At 43.7% G+C, this 5,110-nt stretch overlaps 1 non-coding gene across 1 annotated transcript; it reads left to right on the top strand.

The window, feature by feature from the left end:
- Positions 1-776: 776 nt before the first annotated feature.
- LOC123238535 lies at positions 777-901 on the top strand. The gene has a single exon (XR_006505694.1). It is a non-coding gene; the product is annotated as a U6atac minor spliceosomal RNA (small nuclear RNA).
- The last annotated feature ends 4,209 nt before the right edge of the window (positions 902-5,110 follow it).

Raw genomic sequence — 5,110 nt, 5'->3', positions numbered from 1 at the left:
GAGTTAGTGACTTGCCCAGGATCACTCAGCTAGCAAGTATCTGAGACCAAATTTGAATTCAGGAAGATGAATCTTCCTGTCTCCAATCCCAGCAGTCTATCCACTGTACCACATAGTTTCCCCCATACATTAGAATGGTTAAATGGAATCCCTAAGCTCACCCAACCAGGCAATGGCACCAATTAGGACCTTTGTCTCTTGATCTCCAATTTAGTGCTCCTTTCACTCAGCCACACAGCGACTGACCTCACAAAATCTCAGAGTTGGAAGGGCCTTTACAGGTGATCTAGTCACTTGGTATGAGAAAAGAAATCCCTGCTACTGGTACTCAATCAGCCTCCATTTAAATAATAATTGTAATAACTAACATGTATGTACCACTTCTAATGCTCCAAGCACTTTACAAGTATTCTCTCATTTGATCATCATAATAACCCTGAGAAGTAGGTATTATTACTCTCATTTTACATATGAAGAAACGGAGGCAACCAGAGGCTAAGTGACTTGCCCAGGGTCACATAGTAAGAATCTGCAGCTGGATTTGAACTCAGTTCTTTACTCCAGCCTTTGCTCTCAAACCTCTGCACCATCTAGCTACCTTAAAGTATTCTGGTGAGGTGAAATCCCTTACTAGAAATGATGAGCATCCTGGGATTCATGTCTTTAGAACTCAGAAGAAGATGGAGAAAGCGCATAGTCTTTAAGACTGAAAGAAATTTCTTTTCGTGTGAGTGTGGATTTCAAGGAGTGTGGATTTTTTCTACTAGTTCCTGGTTGTGTTATATGAAAGGAGAAGTTAGCACATCTCTTGATAAGGATGGAAGAAGTCCTAGTGAATTCTGCCACACATACATGGTTAAGGTATTGGCACCTACTCTGTGGAATCTAGTTGGGTATTTTGTTTATTTCTTTATACGTAGCCATGGGAGAGTGGAAAGAGACCTTAGTCCCAAAGCCAAAAAGACCAGTGATCAAGACCAGCCTTCAGCACACACTGATTTTGTGACCCTACCCCAGTCACTTAATTTCTTGATGCTCAAAGACCATAAGTTGCAGAGAAGGTGTCATCCTGGATTGGCATAAGTTTTTTCATCCCACAAGTTTACTTCCAACCCTGCTAATTGACTAGGGAGATCTAGAATTCAAATTAAAAAAACTTCTCCCCCCATAATCATGGCCATAATTCAAGGGCTTATGCCACACTGACTAGATAATAATCAAATAGAAAAATGAACAGAAGCCTGTCTTTGTCCTAGAACCAGTTTCTACACATTTTCTTCCTATCTCGTATTGGGACCAGAACAGCACTTGGCCCTTTACCTTAGGCTTGGGCTTGGCCACACTCTTCTCTCTAAAGGGTGTTCCCGAGTACCTGTCATACTCCAGCAGTCAGCCATCTCCTGGGATCTCCTAATCTCACATAATCTCATCCTCTAAAATCTGTATAGGATTCCTATGAAGTAGATAGCCTTGTCTATTCTTATTCAGGAACAGGATAGATCCATGGCAATGCCCAACCAGGGACCAAAAAGAATTAGGTAGAGACCTCTAGTCTCTTCTATATTTTTATTGTTCCAGTGCCCTAAGGCATGCTCTCCCACTGGTAAATCCTCAGCTTCGACCACCTTTTCATGGGGGATCTCAGCCAAGTTACCTGCAATCCATGCTCAACTCACTTATGGACTTTCCTTCCTTAAGCAGCTGCTTCACCTCCTCTCTTGGACATTTTTGTACTCTCTTCCCTTTTCATGTTTTATCTTCTTTCATTAGAATAAATTTCTTGAGGGTTGGGACTACCTTGTTAGTATATAAGTGGTTTCCAATTTAACACAGAATAAATGATTAATAACCAGTCTTCTTTTCTCATCTCTCGCTGTGTTTGTCTCTCTCTCTCCAAATCTCTCCATGTCTCTTTCTTCCCCACCCTCTCCTTCTCTCTTTCCTTCCTTTTCTCTCCTCCCCTCTCCTCTCCTTTCCTTCTCCTCTCCTCTTCTTTTCTTCTCTTCTCTCTCTCTATCTCTCTCTCCCTCTCTCTTTTTCTCATACACACACATATCAATCCATAGACCTAGAACCCTAACCTACTGTGTCTCATTGGTTCTTTGATTCAGAGAGGTTGGATGGTTTAAAGAAAATGAACTGCCGAGTTGAATACACCCTCAGGCATCTCAAGAGTTAATTCGCTTGGTAACCAGCCATCACCACCCAAGACTTGGAAAACGACTCCACAGGCAGTATTCTTCTATTGCTACTGTTTTTAAGGAGTGCGGAGACAGATGAGGGTAAGGTGAGAGGGAAGCCCTGCCCTCCCACCTCCCCAATTGCTGACTGTTTACCTTGCCCCTCCCAGTGAAGTAGCGGGGAAGGGGGGTATTCTCCAGGCTGGACAGTGTGGCTACTGTAACACCTCAGCAGTGAGGGAGGTGAACCAGGAGCTAGGGGTGAGCGTCCCCATTTAACAGCTTTCCATTTGTTTACCAAAAAAATATTGTTCCATCATAAAAATTCCCAAAATAGTTCCCTCTCTGGCCAGACTGACTGGCGGGCGCCCAGCTCCAGAGCCCAGCCTCGCTGGAGACTCGATCTTGGGGAGGTGGGATTAAAAGCGAGTTTGGAGGTGGGAGCTGGCAGCAAAGCGTTGCCCCTAAGTGAGAGGCGCCCCTCCTGGGACTTCCCGTGGGGTAGGAGCTGGGAAGACAAGACGCACAGGGATTAGTCCAGCACAGAATTACCAAGACTCAGAGACATGATTTTCCACGGATGCCCAGCCAGCCTGCTGTGGGAGGGTGAGTCTGCGGGGGCAGGAGCAAAGAGCCCAGGTCTATTTTTAGCTTACTAGGGGTTCTACTTGGCTTGGGGGCTCTTTCAGTGGTTGGATTCAAAACAAAGGCACCCACTCCCACCACCTCCATAAGTCCCTTAATAGTCCCGTGCACTGTCTCTGTCTGCGGGATCAAAAGTTTATGCTATCAACGTACTGCCAGGTGTCCCAGCCAGTACTCTGCAGCTCCCCGCCCCCTCCCACCCGCAACAATGCACTGAGGAACCAGGGCTTCCCTAGGAGGGACCAGAGTAGCTTCTCTCAGCTCCAAAGAAGGCACATCTGCTTCAGGACATCTTATCTCGGTATGGTCGAAAGAACATTAGATCTGGAATCAGAGGACCCAGGTTCAAATCTTACTTCTGAGTTTTATTAACTTGGGGTAAGTCACTAAATCTCGCTGGACCCATTTCCTCATCTGGGAAACGAGCACTGTCCTCAGAAGTCTCTGATGACGGGGGCAGCTGGGTAGCTCAGTGGATTGAAAGCCAGGCCTAGAGATGGGAGGTCCTAGGATCAAATCTGGCCTCAGACACTTCCCAGCTGTGTGCTGTGTGACCCTGGGCAAGTCACTTGATCCCCATTGCCCACCCTTACCACTCTTTCACCTAGGAGCCAATAGGGTTTTAAAAGAAGAAGAAGTCTCTGATGTCTCTTCTTGCTCTAAATCTACAATCCTACTGAGGGAGGAGGTTGAACATAGTAGTTAATCCATTGACCCTGCCCCAAAGGAAGTCATTGAAAGGACACCAGACTTCTTACATCAAAACCCCAAGATTTCTCCATCCCTCTAAGGGCCTCAGACATTTCATCATTTCCCAGCTAGCTACACTCCTTTGGGATTTCTCTGACTGACTTCTCCAACAGCCTCAAAATCTTTCATGGGATCACCTCATCATCTTGCAAGATCTCATCAGCCTCAGTACACCACTTCATCACCAGCCATGAACTCCAAACCTCCATTTAAGGAGAGAGCTCCATGCTGACATCTCATTTCTCACCTGGCTGAACTACTTTGGGATTTCTCTGATTTCTCTTGGTCCCTTCCGCAATCTCAGGTACTTCCCAAAATACACTCCAAGCAGCTTCCTTTTGGATATTATCTTCTCCCATTCGACTGCAAGTTTCTTAAGGGTAGGGACAATCTTTCTTTTTACTTATCTGTATCCCTAGCACTTAGCACAGTTATTTGCATACAATTGCTGCTTTTATTAATACATTTTTATTGACTATTGAGTCAAGAAATCATTGTCAAGCTTTATTATCTTTTCCAATAACATGCAGAAACAGTTTTTAAATGATTGTTATTTGACATTTTGCCATTCCTATTCTCTCCTTGCCTTACTCCTCCCCAAGCAGTAAAATAGTCTAATACAGATTATACCAGTGCAAGATGCAATACTTATTTCCATATTCTTCATGCCATGAGAGAAGACACATATGACATATACAAGAAAAAACTAATGAAGGAAATGAAATGAAAAATGGAATGCTTCCATCTGCAATCAGTCTCTGACAATTCCTCCTCTGACTATAGATAGCAATTTTCATCCTGAGTCCCTTGGAGTAATCTTGAAACCCTGCATTGCTGATCATAGTTTAGTTCTTCACAGCTGATTGTCATATTTTTGTATTGACTGTCCTATCTTTTACTGTACACAATATTCTGGTTCTGTTCATTTCACTTTGCATCAGTTCATAGAAGTTCAAGAAATCATTTTTAACTTTATGTCTGATTGGAAAGGAGAAGTAAGTTTTACATCTACACCTGTAGGGATGGTAGGTATAGATGCTTTCACTCCATAGTGATTCAACAAAATGACTCATTAACCTCAACCAATTCATACCTACTATTCCCAGCTCTCATCATGGCCCAAAGAAGGACCAGGCTCAAGACTAAGTCAGTAGTACTATTTTCTCCTGAGACTGTTACAGAATTAACAAGGTACGGTGTAATAAGTTTGAATTCTGGGCCCCCAAACAAAATTTCCCCATTTGCCCAGAAACTTTGACAACTTCTCATATCATTTTTGGGGAGTCCTGAGCCTTAATTAAGCAGCTCTATGTTGTACCCCATGTCCATAATATCTCCTAGCCCATTATGGGGTCAGGGAGAGAAGGTTAGACTCAAGAGTCAATTTGGGATCAAATTTCCCCTCAGATTAGTTATATGACCCTGGTCAAGTCACCTGATCATCTTAGTCTCACTTTCCTGATCTTTTCAAATGAAGGAATTGGATCCTATGGCCCATAAGATTCCTTCTGACCTGTATTGTCTTTTAAAGGAAG

Source organism: Gracilinanus agilis, chromosome 2 (assembly GCF_016433145.1).
Source record: "Gracilinanus agilis isolate LMUSP501 chromosome 2, AgileGrace, whole genome shotgun sequence".
Taxonomy (NCBI): domain Eukaryota; kingdom Metazoa; phylum Chordata; class Mammalia; order Didelphimorphia; family Didelphidae; genus Gracilinanus; species Gracilinanus agilis.
The sequence above is the reverse complement of the archived record's forward strand: the minus strand, read 5'-3'. Positions and strand labels throughout refer to the sequence as shown.